This window comes from Aethalodelphis obliquidens, unplaced genomic scaffold, assembly GCF_003676395.1.
Source record: "Aethalodelphis obliquidens isolate GAN/ISIS:26980383/991018 unplaced genomic scaffold, ASM367639v1 scaffold3, whole genome shotgun sequence".
Taxonomy (NCBI): Eukaryota; Metazoa; Chordata; class Mammalia; order Artiodactyla; family Delphinidae; genus Aethalodelphis; species Aethalodelphis obliquidens.
Genome location: NW_020837947.1, coordinates 65,362,062 through 65,383,085, shown reverse-complemented (window position 1 = coordinate 65,383,085; position 21,024 = coordinate 65,362,062). Strand labels below are relative to the sequence as shown.

The following is a 21,024-nucleotide window of genomic DNA, read 5'->3' as shown; positions in this document are numbered from 1 at the left end:
CTGCATTTGCTTCCTTCCAAATGGTTTTATATAAGCACAGATCATCCAGGAAAAGCAGAAATAGTCTTAGTGAAACCAGTCAAAACACCAGGTTAGGGCTTCCCTGGTGGCGCAGTGGTTGAGAGTCCGCCTGCCCATGCGGGGGACACGGGTTCGTGCCCCGGTCCGGGAAGATCCCACATGCTGCGGAGCGGCTGGGCCCGTGAGCCGTGGCTGCTGGGCCTGCGCGTCCGGAGCCTGTGCTCCGCAACGGGAGAGGCCACAACAGTGAGAGGCCCGCGTACTGCAAAAACAAAACAAAACAAAACAAAACAAAAAACCACCAGGTTACTTGAGGTAATATCATGATTGGGAAGTTCATTTTGTGAATAAGTATGTTGCTTTTTAGATATTGTTGTCTCTAATAATACATTCTACACTTTCTGTGTTGGTGTTACTGATCAAATGGCACTTCACGGATGTCAAATAAACCTTCTTTTCTATGGCATGCATTAAAGAGGATGTTTTCATATTATATCTGAGACGTCTTTACAGGAAAATCAAGTGGAACGGATCATTGAAATTAGCCTGAGATGAATGTTTCCCTTCCTCAAATTTAATCTTCCAAGAGTTTTAGGTCATATAATTCTTGATCTCCCCTTTTAATCGTGAGAGGTACATTTTCACCCTCCTTTCTTCCCTCTTTACAGTATTATATTATTAAGCTCCCCCCTTTTTTGGTTGGTTAAACCAGGGACATGAAACTGTCATTTCTCAAGCTGCCATCCTCTTTAACTGGCATTTCTTTTGGGGCAGATATCTTTGAGAACATCAGCCTTAACCAGGACCAAAGGCCTGTTTAACACAAGGGTTCTTTTAGACAAATCTTTTAAACAGGGAATGCATCCTTCTTTATACTATTTCTGGTAAATGGGCTGGCACCAAAGGCTAGCTTTATTTTGAGGACTTAGTAAATAAATTCTACTTGTGGTTTAAGGTGGTGTTCCTTTTAACGTTAAATATAATTATAATAAGGTAGAGGTGCAGCGTGGGCATGCTGTTGGATAAATACTTTAAAATGTTAGTAATGTGCTAAATGAAGATGTTATTACTTCTCGGGTTTGATATTGTCATTCTGTAGTTATCATGCAATGACATAGGACTCTTCCAAATCTATTTTTCTTCCCCATATTTAAGAAGTTCAGTTAATATTTGTTTAGGAGTGATTGCTCACGAGGCTAGGTTTGGAGACTGGTCAGCTTTTTGGGGAACCTTAATTTAATGGTTGAGTTTAAGGAAAGGGGAGAAGCTCTTTATTCTTGCCCACTCCCCACACTGCCTCACATCTAGTGGAGAGAAGAGGGAGTGAAAGCATGTAGGGAAGAAGAGAGGAAGAACCGAAAGAGAATGAGGGCCCAGTTCCAGAGAGATTGTCATGCGTTTGAACAAGTGAAATAAAAGTAGCTCTCCACATGTAAGTTCAAACTGTTCATTTAAAAATAAAAAAGCCATCAAATTGTGTCATCTTGACCAAAGCTAGTAGCTCTTTATAATATTTTAGACTTTATTTACAGAACATTCAAATATTTCTTTCCATTTATAACCAATATATTTTAACAAAACTCCTCATGTTTTATGTGACCTCAAAAGCCATCTAATTTATTTTCCTAATTGTACAGGAGAACTGCTGAATAATCCATATTATAATTAGAGTGATTACGTACTTTATTGTCTAAATCTGGACACTGAGAGTAAAAGAGGTTGCTATTCATAATCCCCCAGGGCGACAGGTATAAACTGGGAAACTAGGATTTATGAGCACCTTGATTATAAAAAATAGAGACTAAGATTACCAGGTGGTTGAGTCATTAAAATTAGTTTTAACTGCCTTTTTAGTGTTCTGCCATTATGACTGAGGGAAAAAGTTAAATAGGCCATTCTAAAAATAGCTAACATTTTTTGATCATTTATTATGTATTTAGAATTATTCTGAGCATTTTATTTATAAAAATATGATGAATCCTCACAGTAACTCCATGAGGTTGCTACTCTCTTCCCTATTTTATAGAAGAGGAAACTAAGATCTGGAGAATTACTTGTCCAAAGTCAAAAAACTAGTAACCAAGAGAGCTGGGATTCAAACCCAAGTATTTTAGCTCCGGAGTCCATGTCTCAGTCATCACCTTATTCTGCCTCTCATACATCCAGCATCCATGGTTGTGGAGGCAGGTCTTGAACAAGCATTTTGTAAATATAATCTAAAATTGCAAGATGTTATTTAGCTTTTTTAAGATAATAAACTTTTTTTTCTTTTAGATTTTATCACTGTACTTGACCATTTTGCAAAAATATAATTTTTCCATCTTGCTATTAAAATAAAAAAGAACCCTCCAGTTTTAAATTAGAAGGGAGATCAGAGGTTATCTAATTCAATCCCCTTCTTTATAGGGTGAGCAATCAAGGATCAGCCTCTTTCATGTCTTGTGTAAGTTCCTTGGGAACACAAACAGAACTGAAACCCAGGTTTCCTGTCCCTCAAACTGCAGCCCTTTTAATAGTTTTGTATTCACTTAAAATAAGAAAAACTAAATAACATATATCGAATACAGAATGTTCCCTATAAAACTAGCGCTGAAAGATAAAAGCAGAAATATAATTCAGGAAGATGTATTTTTTTCTCTAACAAAATAACACATTCCTGTTATGCACACAAAGTACCAGCCAAAATCAGCAAACTGCATAAATAATTCTAAATTCTAATCTTGCTTCTGTCACTGTCTTTGTGCAGTATTTGGTAGGTCAGTTCACCTCAATGACAGTTACCCCATGGTTATAATAGGAAAAATAATGTCTTTACTTTCTGAGGCAGGGAAAAGGCTGCCCTTTTTTTTTTTTTTTTTTTTAATGCATTAACAGTTGGAAGGGACTTGCAAATTCCATGTTACGAGCATGCTACCACGTTTTGATAAGAAGCAAATTATCTAAAGTACTAACAATAATGGTTAAACAAGGCAGAAAATCTTTAAACATTGTAGTCTCTGTTTATGCCTTTGATTTCAATTCTGTTCTTCTGGATAGACAGAATTAAATAAATTTTCTGTATATATGTTTTTCTGTCTTGACCAAATTCTTGTTAGAAATAAATTGTGTTGTAAAACTACAATAAACTTTCCTGAATTTAGTAGGCGAAGCTAAATTATTCAAGCAGTTTCTCCCTGAATCTCCTTAGCTCAGTGGACTATTGCCATTGGTCACATTAACTGGGTAATTACTACATTTCCATTACTTTCTGTTATTACAGCTGAACCAAAAGTAAGAGAGCATGTACACTGAGGGTAAACTGTGAAAAAATAGCACTGTATTTAACTTTTTCTGTGTACATACATTTATATTTTTTAGAGGTTAGGGGCAGACTTTCATTTAAGGTTAGAGAAGTAAAAATGAAGAACCAAAATAATCTATTTTGGACTAACAGAGTTTTTAAATTAAATGCTTAAATTATAGTATTAGAATAGGTATAACCCCAATCTGTATTTCAACTTCAGCAGATGCAAGACTTAATTATAGATATCATTTAAAATATTTGATGTTTTTTTTTTCATAGGAACTGACACTTAAATCTATTTGACAAGGTCTGTTTGCTGTACCTCGTTTGCATTATCTATCGTACAGAATAAACAAAATGCGTATTTTTCTTGTTATTTATTAAAGACATATCCATTTTAATCTTGAAGGCCTAGGTTCAAGTCAAAGAAGTATTTATTGAATAGAAATAAATATTCCTGGCAGTTAGTAAGTTGACACTTCTTTTATGGTTCTGATTATATTTTTATTTCAACCATTAGAGGGCACATTAGTTCAAGAAAAATTAAACAAAAAGCACAGCAACAAGAAGAAAATAGGCTTAGAAGTAGTAGGCAGAGAAAATTTATGTGTTTATGCTTATTTTCACTCATTTTATTGTCATTTGCAACATAATTTATTAGTTTTTTAAATCTGAAAAGAATTTAAATGCATATAGTTTCACATAAGAAATAACTCTTCACTTTTTATTGCTAGCTACTACTCCTAGAAGAATGACGTTGGCCTAGTTGAATTTGACGAGGTTGACTGTTATGTGACCAAGAAGGACATAATAAATCATGACATTTGAAGAACATCCTGAGTTCAAAGGTATGTACGATTAGGTTATTATGAAGTAAGTAAATGCTAGTCCCTGGTCTCGTAGTTATTAAAAAAAGAAAGACACCTAAGTGTGAATGAATGCAGCTTAACCGGCAAGTATTTATAACCTTTACAATTTGGTACAAATTACAGAGAGAACAATGGATGACCCCAGAGTGAACACAGGGCTTTATTTCACTAGAAAGCCTTGACTGGGGTCATAAACTGCAAGAGGGCAGGCCCCTCAAGTGGCTTATGAATGACTTCGGAGTCTCAGAATGAGTTCATTTGTTTTCAGTCTACAGCAAACTGTTATTATTTCTAATGTTCGGTCTTTTGCTCTAAGGCTGCAGGTTTTTAATCTATAGAGGCTGAAATAGATACTAGCTAGTATTTAACAATAATGCTTATATTATGTTAAGTGAAATGAATGCTTTACATGATTAATTCATTAATTTAGTTAGTAAAATTAATTGAGCACCTACTAACTTTCATGTCCTGGCCTGTGTTCTAGGGAATAAAGACAGCTTAATACATTGTCCCGGACTTGAAAATATACTTTTTTTTATTGCCCTGTAGCAATAAAAAACTGTAGCATATGATAACTTTATATATTAGTGGGGAAATAGGAAAGATTTATCAAACCTATTATAAAAATATTTTACATTGTATTTTTAAGGGAACAGAGGGGTTAGGCAAAATCTAGTATATACTATCTTCAATTTAAGACTGCAGAACTTCTCTGATAATATTTTTTTCTGAGAGTCAGTTATACAATAAATTGTAGTAATTAGTAGCATAAAACAAGGTAATAATGTAATTAAAACCAAAATATTTACTTTCTATAGAAGATACTTCTATGCATCTTAATTCTGCGCCTTGCAAGCTAATAATATTCTATAGGAATTTCTGTGTGGCTTTTACATCTGGTGGTTGTGGAATTAGCATGTACAAAGAGAGCTCAGAATTATGCTTTAATTATGATTTGAATGATGATTTGAGTCTGAGCATGAGTTGTCAACAGAATTGTGAGCTGGGGGAAAAAGAGATAAGGACTGTTAGTGGGATAAAAAGTATATTTGCAGTCACTTACTTTAAAGTGCCTTTTGTTTTAAAAGAAATAATTAATGTTAGGAATTAATTGGTTTAGATTCTTGATTTGAAAGTTATCTCTTGGTTGCTAAGATGAAGCCTTTTCAAAATTACTACACGATATGCAATGACAGGAACATTTCGTTTGAAAGGTAGAAAACATAATTGAAAAACTAGCTTTTGAGTGCCTGCTTATCACCCTAATTGATAGCAGATGAACCTGAGGAACTAAATGTTGTCGTTCAATAAAAAAAAGTATTTAGCTGGATTTCACATTATGTTGCATAGTTTCCTCTAAAAGCTAAACATTATTGCTAATGTTTTGATACAATACTAGGCTTTAAGTGGAGCCTGGTATGCATTAATTATCATAAAGCAATCACGAAGTCAAAATTATATGGAAAAAAATAGATCCAGGTATAGCATCTAAAAATCTTTTAAAGTTTGGGTAACCAAATTAGGGCATTCATAAAATTCATAAAAACCATCCATAAAGAATGATGTTTTAGATGTATGTTTACTGGTATAGAAAACACAGTACAAAACAGGCTATATAGTATGAGACCCACTACTGTAAAAAAAAAAAAAAAAACAAGATATATAAGAATGGAAAAATCAGAAAGGATATATGCCGAATGTTAACAGTGGTCATTTCAGGCACTGGGGTTATGGAAGATTTTCATTTTTGTTAGGCATATCATTAGAATATGTTACTATTCCAGTCTACCTAATGTTTAGCAGGAAAACCTTCATATGACTTTAGAATACAACTGTGTACTCTTGCAGATATTTAGTTGGTCCTAACATATATTTACAATTCCTATTTATTCATTTATCCTGTTCTTGTATTTACATATTTTACAAGTATTAAAACTTTAACTAACATTCAGAAAGAATGAAAGGCAAGGAAATAGATCCACATTTTACCACATTTTGAGTCTGCACATGAGGAGGATGATAGACCTATAGGTAGTGGTTGGTCAAACCAATCACTCAGGACAGAAAGTGTGACTTTCCTTTAAAGAAAGATGATGGGTCAGCTAACATGCTGGCTGCCTATTTCTATAAGGCTGTATCCCTTTGAGTGAGGAGGAAACATGGTCCAATTGTTCTGCTCAAGGAGAATTTATTTTCTGATTTCTATTTAAAAGAAGAGTAGCTTTTGGCAGGTGTATTTTCAGGGGCACTGTTCACATTAGTGTGAACAGTCGGATCACTCATACAAAACTCAAATGAGACGGGTGGATTTGCGTGGAGGTTAAGCAGGAATTTCCAGCAATAGGAAGAGCAGAATTAGCCTCTAAATTATTTAGTTGAGAAGAAACACAGGCTGCCAGATATACATATATATCATAGTGCTCTGGGGCATCTGTACTCTAGGTCAAACAAAATCAAGCTATAACAGAAAAAAGATTGCTTTGCTAGTTGGGATTAATAGCTAATCACAAGGTGAGCATTTAATAAGTTGTTGGAAGTAAATGTTATAAAATCACAGTTTAAGGGAAGAAGTTATGTTTCTGGAGACACAGTAGTAAGCTCCTTTCTTCCCTTTCTGATTAAACGAGATACTCTAGTGGGGTTTTATTTTTTCTGCTTCATAGCCAGTCTTCATTCTGACATGTGGAAAACAGCTTTTAACTACTAGTGAATAATCAATTTTCTGTCACAATTTTATTAACAGTAAGTAATTAATCAGTCTCACAATTTTATTTAGAATGTTGGTTCAAATATCTGGCTGTAATTTTTTTCAGCCCAAATGAAAATTTGTAAACCATGTTTCAAATTGGTCCTGTAACTGACGAACTGATTTTCTTGAGAGAGAAAGCTTAGAAAATTTTCTAATTAGTGCTAAGACCTGATTTTCTGTGGCTCACTGCTTCCTGTATTCCACTTCTTCAAATTATGCAGTAGGAAATTTCTTTAGAGGTTGGTGTTTTCTATTGATCTCTACAATTGTTCTCAGTAATTTAGAAGTTAACTGTGCAGTGAGTTTTCAAGAATGCGCTAGAGCCTTGAGTCAGCACACACTCCTCTCCACTGAGCCCAGGGGCAAAGATTCTTGTAGCCCCTCCTTGGCTCCAAGAGTTAAGAGTGGGAAGCCCGGACTTCAGCTGTCAGTTCATTTCCTTTGTGTAACTTTCCTGTTCTTTCAGCCTGCAGTTCACACCTTAAAAGCCTCTTCCCTTATAAGCTGAGAAGGGATTTGTGCAGCGTGAGCTTACCTGAGAAACTAAAGGATATCATTAATTAGAAAGGTGCTTCTGGGCAACAGGAAATTTTTCACTGGAAAGGTTTCAAATCTAAGAAAGTAATTAATTTCTCTGTGGAAAAGGATCACATTTTTCTCTTCTGATGTCCTTCTTTACCGCAATTGAATGGTTTAAGGCACGACACAGGGAATAGGACTCCTCTCTCATTAACCCTCACAGTTTGGCTCCCTCTTTTCTGTCTCTTTCCTCTTCCATTTCAGCAGCAGTGGTGCCTTCTAGGGATTTGGGGGGACATTTTATTTTCTCTTCCTGAGGAAGAGTTAAGGAATGTAACACAGTAAGTATTTTTCTTAATGTACATATACTGTCAGAAGGAGTTTTTAAAAATGAAATATTCCTGTTTACTAAAAGAAAAATGACAAACTAGGAAAAATAGTTACAGTAAATATGATAAAGTTTTGTTAAAAGGAACACGACAAGTTGCAAATTTAGCTGCAATAAATATGATAAAGTTTTGCCATCATAGATGTACTATGATGATCAAAATATGGGGAAAGGACATGGGCTTATATTTCAAAGAAGAAACAGAGGGATCTAAAATCCATTGTTATTAATAATCAAAGAAATTAATATTGAAACAAGATACGTTACAAAAGTTTATGTATTTAGGTATGTATGTGTCATCATCATCATTATCACTGTCATCTAGTATCAGTACGGACTCATGGATTCCTATTTTATTCAATAGATTATAATTCTTACTGTAATTATTTCCATCTCAAATTGGCCCAGATTGGGTCAGTGGGAGGCCCTTCAAGCTGGCTCTTGTGTTTTTTTTGACATGCTTCCATCATTTTTTTGAGTGCTTTCTTACTTTCTGGCATAAAAAAGATGTTTAAGGCTGATCTTAAATTCTTCCTGCCCCAGACCTGGAATCGGTATTTCTTCAAGGAGCTCGTGCAGAACTTGTGTATATTTGCGTATTAGAAACCATGAGCTCTTGCTGAGGCCTCTGCTTTTAATCCAAATTCACAAGGCTTTTTACTTGCCTTTCTTCATTCCGTATTTACCTGTCTCTTCTGCACTGAGAACTCTGGCTTCTGGCAACATCAACGCATTTTCTCATTTGCTTATCCCTTCAACGCACATAAAATAGTTTAAGAATTCATACACCTTTGCCACCACAAAAACAAACCTACTAAGATGAGGTCCAGATTTGTTTGCTGTTCTTTTACTCCATGACTGGTGTTCAAAAGTAACTTTGGTTAGTTCTGTAATTCTCCCACAGTATGCTTATATTGTTTAAAATACTTTTTGGATCACTTGTTTCTGTTTGCATTTAATTTTGTGGTTTTCCTCATCTGTGTTGATTAACTTTTATTTTTTTGGCTATATAGAACATTAACATGTTTCCAAAAGTATCTAAAAAGGTATAATCATGTATACTCAATCCCTCCTCTATTCCTTTCATTTTATTGCCCCAACCTCTTTGTAGGTAACTAATTTCATTCTTTTCTATATTATCTTTTCTATAGTTTTTCCAAAAACAAGCATATTCTTATACGTTTCCTGCTTTCCCTTCTTTCTTAGACAAAGGAAGTATACTGTATACACATTTTTGCACTGATATGAAAACCACTGCATATCAGTTCATAGATATTCTCCTTATTCCTTTTCACTGCTGCATGATATTTCAATGCATTTTTGTACCATAGTTAATTCATTCAATCTCTTATGTTTGGGCTCTTGGATTTTTCAGTTGCAAATAATGTGGCAATGAATAACCTCATATTGTTGATGTATAACTTCTTGGTAAAAATAGTAGAAATGGGATCATTGGATTGAAAGGTAAATATGTTTGCACTTTTGTTAGATACTGTTAAATTCCTCTCCATAAGGGTTGTATCATTTTGCATTACTCTGGTGTTGTATGAGAGTGCTTTTCTTCCATAACTTCGTGAACAGAGTATATTGTCAAGCTTTTGAATTTTTGCCAATTTGATGGTAAAATGGTAGCTCAGTGTAATTTTAATTTTCATTTATTTAATGAGTAAAGTTGAACATCTTTTCATATGTTTAGAGTCATTTTACAATCTTTATTTTTTTGGTGAATTGACTGTTCATGTCTCTTGCCTACTTTTCTGTAGAATTTTTGTTCATTATTTTCCTCATTTCTTTTTATATCAGAGATATCAGCCCTTTACCTGTGATATATGTTACCGATTTTCTTCCCAATTTGTCATTTGTCTTTTGATTTTGTTTGTGATATTCAGGTCAAGCAAATGTTTTTTTTAAATTTTCATGTAGTAAAAATATCAATTTTTCTTTATTGCATCTGGGTTTTGAGTTATTATTAGTTAATTTTTCCCCTATAGCAAGATTATAGGGGAATTTGTGTGTTTTCTTCTAGTGCTTGTGTTGTTTCATTTTGTTTTAATGTATGCTTCGGGAATGGATTTAATTTTATCTTTTCATCACCCCAGTAATTTGAGATACCACCTTTATCATATACTAAATTTCCATATGTAGTTGGGCTTGTTGCTGCACTTTTTATTCTACTTAATTGGTCTGTCCACACATCAGTAGTACACTCTTCTACAGTATGTTTTAATATCTCGTAGGGTTAGTACCCTCTCACAGCTTTTCTTTTTCAGTGTTTTCCAAGTATTCTTGCATGTTTATTTTTCCATATGAACTTTAGGAGTCCCTTGTTTAGCTCTAGGAGAGAATTTGTAGGTATTTTTATTGGGATTGCATTAAATTCATAAATTAGGGGAGAACTGACATCTTGATGATGTTGAAATGTCCTAACCAGAGCAAGGAATGTCTTTCCACTTAGGAGTGCTTTGTAGTTTTATTCATATAGGTTTTGAACATTTCTTGCTAAGTTTGTTCTCAAGTATTTTGTCTTTTTGTTGCTGTTGTAAATGGGGTTTTCTTTTCTATCATATCTTCTGTTTATTATTGTGTATAAGGAGGTTGCTGATTTTTGCATGTTAATTCTATATATTCCTACCTTGATTAATTCTTTAATTTTGTGAGATAGTTTTGTCATTGATTCCTTAGAGCTGTGTAGGTATATTAAAAAGTCCTCTGTGAGTTCCAGTTCAAGATGGCAACACAGGAGGCTCCTGAACTCACCTTTCTGCTGGCACACCAAGTCTACAGCTATATATGGAGCAATTTCCTCTGAAAGAAATCCAGAAACTGGTTGAGTGACTCCTACATATGGGGTAAACAAGAAGATATTTACATTAGGATGGATATGAAAGGCTAAGACAAACTTATGCCACAAACCCTACACCTGGCACAGGAACAAACAATCAGGAGGGAACTTACAACTCCCAGCTTCTCCCTGAGGAGTGAAGGGTTTGGACCCAACATCTAGCATCCCAATGTTGAAGACTTCTACCTGAGGGACAGGCCCCCCAAACATCTAGCTCTGAAACCCAACAGGGCTTACTTCCATGAGACCCACAAGACTATAGCAAAGAAATAAACAGTTATTAATGGGAACACAAGGACTCTGTATGGCTATTCCCCCAGGGCTCAGCACAGAAGGAGCAGACAGAATCACCTATCTTCCAGTCTGCCCCTGAAAGAGGCCTATTTACACACTTTAAAAGCTGCTGCCTGAGGGTCAGGCTTTAATTAGCACACTGGATTATTATTGTAAATGACAAGTAAATAAATAATAATTATTATAAATGCTTATGATCCTCCCCTGAGACCTGGGAGGCTGGTGGGCACTGTCTCCACATTCTCCCTCTGGCCTGCTCCAGGTCATTGGTGTCTCCCTGGAAGGAGCTTGTGCACACCTCTGGTGACCTAGCTTTTATGGCTTCAGATCAGATGATGAAACACTTGATAGTGCATCTCTGGTAGCCAGTATGGCTTGTGGTCATGGACCCCACAGGACTATAGCAAACAAAGAAAAAGTTCTTAACTGGCTATCCCCCCAAGGCTCAGTGCAGAGAGAAGAGACAAAAATGCCCAGCCCCCAGTCTTTCTTTAACAGCTGCTGCCTAAATGTCTGGCTTCCCATCAGGTGCTGACTGATATCCTCCCCTTTGGGACACTGACAGGTCTTGGCCCAGCTTCAACTTCTGGGAGTTCTAAGAACAAAGGAGGCAACTTGGACAATCACAAAGGTTCGAGAGACAAACAAGAGCTAGGGCTGGGTTATAAGTTTCATCTCCTACATAAGACCACTGCGTCAAGATGGAGAGGTGGCTATTTTATCGAATGAACAGAAACCAACACAGAGAGTCAGGGAAAAGGAAGAAACAGTCGAATATGTTCCAAACAAAAAAATAAGATAAAACTCCAGAGACAGGCCTTAATGAAAAGAAGATAAGTAATTTCCCTGATACAGAATTCAAAATGATGGTCTTAAAAATGCTCACTGAGAGCAGAAGAATGCATAGACAAAGTGAGAATTTCAACAGAGGTAGAAAATGTAAGAAAATACCAAACAGAAATTACAGAGCTGAATACAGTAATTGAACTGAAAAATTTATTAAGGGGTTCAAACTATATTACAAAGCTATAATAATCAAATCAGTATGGCTTTGGAATAAAAACAGACACATAGATCAGTGGAACAGAATAGAGCTCAGACATAAACCCATGAATATATGGTAAACTAATTTTTGACAATGGTGCCAAGAACACACAATAGAGAAAGGATAGTCTTTTCAATTAATAGTGCTTGGAAGACTGGACAGCCACATGTAAAAGAATGAAACTGGATCCCTATCTTACACCATATACAAAAATCAACAAAAAATGGATTAAAGACTTGAACATAAACCTGAAGCCACAAAATCCTAGAAGAAAACATAGGGAGGACAGGCCTTCAAGATGGTGGAGGAGTAAGACGTGCAGATCACCTTCCTCCCCACAAATACATCAAAAATACATCTACATGTGGAACAACTCCTACAGAACACCTACTAAATGCTGGCAGAAGACCTCAGACTTCCCAAAAGGCAAGAAACCCCCCACGTACCTGGGTAGGGTAAAAGAAAAAAGAAAAAACAGAGACAAAAGAATAGGGATGGGACCTGTACCTTGGGGAGATACCTGTGAAGGAGGAAAAGTTTCCACACACTAGGAAGGCCCTTCACTGGCGGAGACGGTGGGGGTGGGGGGGAAGCTTCAGAGCCACGGAGGAGAGCACAGCAACAGGGGTGTGGAGGGCAAAGCAGAGAGATCCCCGCACAGAGGATTGGTGCCGACCAGCACTTACCAGCCCTAGAGGCTTGTCTGCTCACCTGCTGGGGCTGGCGGGGTCTGGGAGCTGAGGCTCCGGCTTCGGAGGTCAGATCCCAGGGAGAGGACTGGGTTGGCTGCGTGAACACAGCCTGAAGGGGGCTAGTGTGCCACAGCTAGCCAGGAGGGAGTCCGGGAAAAGGTCTGGACCTGCCTAAGAGGCAAGAGACCATTGTTTCGGGATGTGCTAAGAGAGGGGATTCAGAGCACCGCCTAAACGAGCTCCAGAAACAGGTGCGAGCCGTGGCTACTAGTGCGGGCATGAGATGCTAAGGCTGCTGCTGCAGCCACCAAGAAGCCTGTGTGCAAGCCCAGGTCACTATCCACACCTCCCCTCCCGGGAGCCTCTGCAGACTGCCACTGCCAGGGTTCTGTGATCCAGGGACAACTTCCCCTGGAGAATACACGGAATGCCTCAGGCTGGTGCAACGTCACGCCGGCCTCTGCCGCTGCAGGCTCGCCCTGCACTCCGTGCCCCTCCCTCACCCCGGCCTGAGTGAGCCAGAGCCCCCGAAGCAGCTGCTCCTTTAACCACCTCCTGTCTGGGCAAAGAACAGATGCCAGAGGGCGACCTCCATGCAGAGGCGGGGCCAAAGCTGAAACGCAGGAGCCGAGCGAACAAAGAAGAGAAAGGGAAATTTCTCTGTGCAGCGTCAGGAGCAGCGGATTAAATCTCCACAATCAATTTGAGGTACCCTGCATCTGTGGAATACCTGAATAGACAAGGAATCATCCCAAAATTGAGGCGATGGACTTTGGGAGCAATTATAGACTTGGGGTTTGCTGTATGCAACTGACCAGTTTCTGATTTTTATGTTCATCTTAGTTTAGTTTTTATTTTTAAACATATTTATTAGAGTATAATTGCTTTACAATGCTGTGTTAGGTGACAAAGAAGACATCATAAAGTTGCATAAAGTAGAAACATTGCAAACAACACACACTGACCAGAATGCAATAAAATTAGAAATGAAAAATGCAATTAAAAATGAAGGCCTTCCAACCTAGAAACAATTTTTAAATTTTATTAAACAACTCATTGAAAAAGTGAAAGAAAATATAAACAGAAATTATCAAACTTCTGAATAATGTAAAAATGAAAAAACTACATGTGACAGTCTGTTGGATATATTTAAGGCAGTGATCAAAAGAAAATTCATACCCTTGAATACCTATATTAATTAAAATAAAAGAATAAAAATAAATGAATCTACAATTTAAAAAGGTACAGGAAGAGTGATGAATAAACCAGAAGTAAGCACTAAAAAGGAAGATAAAGATAAAAGTATAAATTAAAGATGCAGTGAATTGGGAAAAAAAAAGATCAAAATTGAAAAATCAAAGTTCTGGTTCTTTGGTAGAAATTGACAAATTAGACAAACTACTAGTTAAATTAATAAAGGAAAATCAAGGGTTTTTTTTTTTTTTTTTTGCTGTTGAGTTGTATGAGTTCTTTATATATGTTAGATATTAATCTATTATCAGGTATGTGATTTGCAAATATTTATTCCCATTCCAGAGATTGCCTTTTCATTTTGTTGATGGTTTCCTATGCTGTGAAGAAAATTTTTAAATTGATATAATCCCACTTATTTATTTTTGCTTTTGTTGCTTTTGGTGCTAAATCCAAAAAAGCCATTGCCAAGAAATGATGTCTACAAGCTTACCCCCAATATTATCTTTTTTTTTTTTAACAACTTTATTGGACTATAATTGCTTTACATTGTTGTGTTAGATTCTGCTGTATAACAAAGTGAATCAGCTGTATGTATACTTACATCCCCATATCCCCTCCTTCTTGCGTCTCCCTCCCACCCTCCCTATCCCACCCCTCTAGGTGGTCACAAAGCACCGAGCTGATCTCCCTGTGCTATGTGGCTGCTTCCCACTAGCTATCTATTTTACATTTGGTAGTGTGTATATGTCAGTGCTATCTCCAGCTTTATCTTGCATCACTCTTCCCTTTTCACTTTTCGATATTATGTGGAGCCGGGAGGTCTCTGGTGGACCAATGTCCTGAACTCGGCTCTCCCACCTCACAGGCTCAGGCCTGAAACCCGCCCGGAGCACGAAGACCCTGTCAGCTACATGGCCTGGTATGTGGAGAGTTTCTTGCGTTTTGGGAAGTCTGAGGTCTTCTGCCAGCATTCAGTAGGTGTTCTGTAGGAGTTGTTCCACATGTAGATGTATTTGTGATGTACTTGTGGTGAGGAAGGTGATCTCCACATCTTACTCCTCTGCCATTTTGAAGGTCTCCTCTCCTTAGTTTAGTTTTTAGTGCTTCTTATCATTGGTGGATTTGTTTATTGCTTTGGTTGCTCTCTCTCTTTTTTTTTTTCTTGTATTACTTAAAAATTTTTTTTTATTTTAATAATATATTTTAAAATTTCTTATTTTAATAACTTTATTTTATTTAGTTTTCTTTCTTTCTTTTTTTCCCCTCCCTTTTCTACTGAGCCACGTGGCTGACACGGTCTTGGTGCTCAGGCCGGCTGTCAGGCCTGAGCCTCTGAGAGCCGAGTTCAGGACGTTGGACCACCAGAGACCTCCTGGCCCCATGTAACATCAATTGGCGAGCGCTCTCCCAGAGATCTCCCTTTCAGCGCTAAGACCCAGCTCCACTCAAGGACCAGCAAGCTCCAGTGCAGGACACCCCATTTCCAACAACTAGCAAGACAGGAACACAACCCGAACCATTAGCAGAGAGACTGCCTAAAATAATAATAAGGTCACAGACACCCCAAAACATACCACTGAATGCGGTCCTGCCCACCAGAAAGACAAGATCTAGCCTCATCCACCAGAACACAGGCACCAGTCCCCTCCACCAGGAAGCCTACACAACCCACTGAACCAACCTTACCTACTGAGGGCAGACACCAAAATCAATGGGAATTACGAACCTGCAGCCTGCGAAAAGGAGACCCCAAACACAGTAAGTTAAGCAAAATGAGAAGACAGAGAAATACGCAACAGATGAAGGAGCAAGTTAAAAACCCACCAGACCAAACAAATTAAGAGGAAATAGGCAGTCTACCTGAAAAAGAATTCATAGTAATGATAGTAAAGATGATCCAAAATCTTGGAAATAAAATAGAGAAAATACACAAAATGTTTAGCAAGGACCTAGAAGAGCTAGTGAGCCAACAAATAATGATGAACAACACAATAAATAAAATTAAAAATTCTATAGAAGGAATTAATAGCTCAATAACTGAGGCAGAAGAATGGATAAGTGTCCTGGAAGATAAAATACTGGAAATAACTAATGCAGAGTAAATAAAGAAAAACGAGTGAAAAGAGTTGAGGACAGTCTCAGAGACCTCTGGGGCAACATTAAATGCTTTCGAATTATAGGGGTCCCAGAAAAAGAAGAGAAAAAGAAAGGGACTGAGAAAATATTTGAAGAGATTACAGGTGAAAACTTCCCTAATACGGGAAAGGAAATAGTCAAGTCCAGGAAGTGCAGAGAGTCCCATACAAGATAAATCCAAGGAGAAACATGCCAAGACACATATTAATCAAACTATCAAAAATTAAATACAAAGAAAAAATATTAAAAGCAGCAAGTTAAAACCAACAAATAACATACAAGGGAATCCCCATAAGGTTAACAGCTGATCTTTCATCAGAAACTTTGCAAGCCAGAAGGGAGTGGCAGGACATATTCAAAGTGATGAAAGGCAAAGACCTACAACCAAGATTCCCCAGCAAGGATCTCATTCAGATTCGACGGAGAAATGAAAATCTTTGTAGACAAGCAAAAGCTAAGAAAATTCAGCACCACCAAACCAGCTTTACAACAAATGCTAAAGGAACTTCTCTAGGCAGGAATCACAGGAGAAGTAAAACACCTACAATTACAAACCCAAAACAATTACGAAAATTGTAATAGGAACATACGTATCGGTAACTACCTTAAATGTAAATGGATTAAATGCTGCAACCAAAAGACATAGACTGGCTGAATGGATACAAAAAGAAGACCTGTATATATGCTGTCTAAGAGACCTAGTTTAGACCTAGGGACACATACAGACTGAAAGTGAGGGGATGGAAAAAGATATTCCATGCAAATGGAAATGAGAAGAAAGCTGGAGTAGCAATTCTCATATCAGACAAAATAGATTTTAAAATAAAGACTATTACAAGGGGCAAAGAAGGACACTACATAATGATCAAGAGATCAGTCCAAGAAGAGAATATAACAATTGTAAGTATTTATGAACCCAAACTAGGAACACCTCAATACATAAGGCATATGCTCACAGCCATAAAAGGTGAAATTAACAGTAACACAATAAGAGTAGGGAGCTTTAACACCCCACTTTCACCAATGACAGATCATACAAAATGAAAATAAATAAGGAAACAGAAGCTTTAAATGACACATTAAGCAAGATGGACTTAATTGATATTTATAGGACATTCCATCCAAAAACAACAGAATACAGTTTCTTCTCAAGTGCTCATGGAACATTCTCCAGGATAGATCATATCTTGGGTCACAAATCAAGGCTTGGTAAATTTAAGAAAATTGAAATCGTATCAAATATCTTTTCCTACCACAATGCTGAGACTAGATATTAATTACAGGAAAAAAAAACTGTAGAAAATACAAATACATAGAGGCTAAACAGTACACTACTAAATAGCCAAGAGATCACTGAAGAAATCAAAGCGGAAATAAAAAAATACCTAGAAACAAATGACAATGAAAACACGATGACCCAGAACCTATAGGATGCAGCAAAAGCAGTTCTAAGAGGGAAGTTTATAGCAATGTAATCCTACCCCAAGAAACAAGAAACATCTCAAATAAACAATCCAACCTTACACCTAAAGCAATTGGAGAAAGAAGAACAAAAAACCCCCAAAGTTAGCAGAAGGAAAGAAATCATAAAGATCAGATCAGAAATAAATGAAAATGAAATGAAGGAAATTATAGCAAAGATCGATAAAACTAAAAGCCGGTTCTTTGAGAAGATAAACAAAATTGATAAATCATTAGCCAGACTCATCAAGAAACAAAGGGAGAAGTCTGATATCAACAGAATTAGAAATGAAAAAGGAGAAGTAACAACTGACACTGCAGAGGTACAAAGGATCATGAGAGATTACTACAAGCAACTATATGCCAACAAAATGGACAACCTGGAAGAAATGGACAAATTCTTAGAAAAGCACAACCTTCCAAGGCTGAACCAGGAAGAAACAGAAAATATAAACAGACCAATCACAAGCACTGAATTTGAGACTGTGATTAAAAATCTTCTAACAAACAAAAGCCCAGAACCAGATGGCTTCACAGGCAAATTCTATCAATCATTTAGAGAAGAGCTAACACCTACCCTTCTCAAACTCTTCCAAAATATAGCAGAGGGAGGAACACTCCCAAACTCATTCTCCGAGGCCACCATCACCCTGATACCAAAACCAGACAAAAATGTCACAAAGAAAGAAAACTACAAGCCAATATCACTGATGAACATAGATGCAAAAATCCTCAACAAAATACTAGCGAACAGAATCCAAAAGCACATTAAAAGGCTCCAACACCATGATCAAGTGGGGTTTATCCCAGGAATGCAGGGATTTTTCAATGTACACAAATCAATCAATGTGGTACACCACATTAACAAATTGAAGGTGAAAAACCATGTGATTATCTCAATAGATGCAGAAAAAGCTTTCGACAAAATTCAACACCCATTTATGATAAAAACTCTCCAGAAAGTAGGCACAGAGGGAACTTACCTTAACATAATATAGGTCATATATGACAAACCCACAGCCAACATCGTTCTCAATGGTGAAAAAATGAAACCTATTCCACTATGATCAGGAGCAAGACAAGGTTGCTCACTCTCGCTACTATTACTCAACATAGTTTTGGAGTTTTAGCCACAGCAATCAGAGAAGAAAAAGAAATAAAGGGAATCCAAATCGGAAACGAAGAAGTAAAGCTGTCACTGTTTGTAGATGACATGATACTATACATAGAGAATCCTAAAGATGCTACCAGAAAACTACTAGAGCTAACCACTGTGTTTGGTAAAGTGGCCGGAAACAAAATTAATGCAGAGAAATCTCTTGCATTCCTGTACACTAATGATGAAAAATCATTATAAAGAACCATTATAAAGAACTTATGCAACTCCACAGCAAAAAAAAACCCCCTTGATTTTCCTTTTTTAATTTAAATAGTGATTTGTCTAATTTGTCAATTTCTACCAGAGAACCAGAACTTTGATTTTTAAATTTTGATCTTTTTTTTTTTCCAATTCACTGCATCTTTAATTTCTACTTTTATCTTTATCTTCCTTTTTAGTGCTTACTTCTGGTTTAATCAGTCACTCTTTCTGTATGTTTTTAAATTGTAAATTCATTTATTTTTATTCTTTTATTTTAATTAATGTAGGTATTCAAGGGTATGAATTTTCTTTTGATCACTGCCTTAAATATATCCAACGGACTCTGTCACATATAGTTTTTTCATTTTTACATTATTCAGAAGTTTGATAATTTCTGTTTATATTTTCTTCACTTTTTCAATGAGTTTAATAAAATCTAAAAGTTTTTTCTAGGTTGGAAGGCGATTTTTATATTTAATTGCACTTTTCATTTCTAATTTTATTGTATTCTGGTCAGTGTGTATTGTTTGCAGTGTTTCTACTTTATGCAACTTTATGCAACTTTATGTTTTCTTTGTCACGTAACATTAAGAATTTTGGTGAATTTTTCATGTGTACTCTGAAAGAATATATTTTTTATTTTCAAGGTTAGTGTTGTAGTTCATATATATTTTTTAAAGAGACATCAAATAATTATATTGTTTCTATCTTCTATATCCTTATTTATATTTTTTCTTTGGTTTTGTACTGAAAGTGATATTCCATCTCTTTCTCCTTGTATCATCGATAGTTTCTGATTTGCATAGGTACTTTATGTGTTGTTTGGGGCATAGGTATTTATAACTCTCCTATCTTTGTGGATTCTGGCTTTTAGCATTATATAGTGCTTTTATTTTTCTTGAATGTTGCTTTTTGGCCTGAATTCTACTTTATATTAGGATTACAAACCCTGCTGACTTATTGTTTCCATTTGGGGACTGCTGTATCCGTTACAGCCTTCCTTCTTTTAGTCTTCCACTTTTGGTTGAGAATCTTAAACATCCACTCTATATCAATCCCTTGATTTTTATTATCCTTAAAAATCCTTAAAATAAATTCTTCTCTCATGTTATGCTACAGCTACTATACAATCTATTTCTCCTCCTTTTTATTTAAACTTTTCAAAAGAGTAGTCCTCATTTGCTGCCTTTAATTCCTCTCCTCCTTTTTATGTTTGTACTCTATGCTGTTGTGCCTGCGTCCATAGGACTTATCAAATGTCTCTCTGTACCGTTACCGATAACTTCCAAATTTCCAATTCTAACAACATTTATATAACTGGAATTCTGTAGTTCCTTGGCTTCTATACCACAGCACACAGTAGTCCACCTTTTGGTTTTGTGATTGGGCCTCCCTGGTTTCCCTTGTGAGCTTTGTTCAGGGGAGTGACGAGAGGGATGTATCCTTAATAAGTCATACTAATCTTTTGCCTAGCTCAGCGCTTGGCGTAGAGTAGAAGCTCAACATTTTCAGAAATACTACATAAGTGAAATAAAACCTGTCTCTAAACTATGACCTTCAATGTATGACCTGCTGTAATTAAGCCCAGCTAGGGCTGTAGACCCCAGTTACTCTCTACTCTCATCATTCACTTGAGGGACATTTAAAATTGGTAGATTTCATAGGTAAGTCTGGATTTCTTCCTTCTCTTGCTTGATGTGAAGCTGTGACAACACTGAGCTGGCATTTCTTTAGAGCAACCTGTCATGGATTTGAGTAGCTAATGGTCTCTTATGGATAGGCATGTACTCTGAAGTATGACTTGATTCATTAATTTACCTTGCCTGCCTGGGGCATTTTAATTTAGACCTCCTAGTTCAACCTGTTATCTACACCCAAACTTTATGCTACCTTATGATATCCCAAGGAAGTAATATGGTCCGGGGTAGGTGTCCGGTTAGGAAAAAAAGGACTTGTTATCCTGAACACATTTACTTCTAACAATTAAGTCTTCCATTTATGATTATTGGTTGACTTAGCATATAACTGACTTATAAAGAACTTTTGGAAATTTTAATCCAGGAAACAAAACTGGTAAAATCAAATCTCAGTTTTCTGTGTTTTAAAGAGAGGACCATCACAAGCAGAAAATAACATTTATGTTGGTCAGTGAAGGTATGCCATGTTTTAAA

General features: G+C 36.5%; 1 long non-coding RNA gene across 2 annotated transcripts in view; it reads left to right on the top strand.

Annotated features, from left to right (window-relative positions):
* Window positions 1-21,024, top strand: part of LOC113611411 (uncharacterized) — a 242,062-nt gene that overhangs the window by 27,410 nt on the left and 193,628 nt on the right. For both annotated transcript variants that reach the window (XR_003429457.1, XR_003429458.1), the window contains exon 2: window positions 4,039-4,152. This is a non-coding gene — a long non-coding RNA (uncharacterized LOC113611411). The remainder of the gene's footprint in view (window positions 1-4,038; window positions 4,153-21,024) is intronic.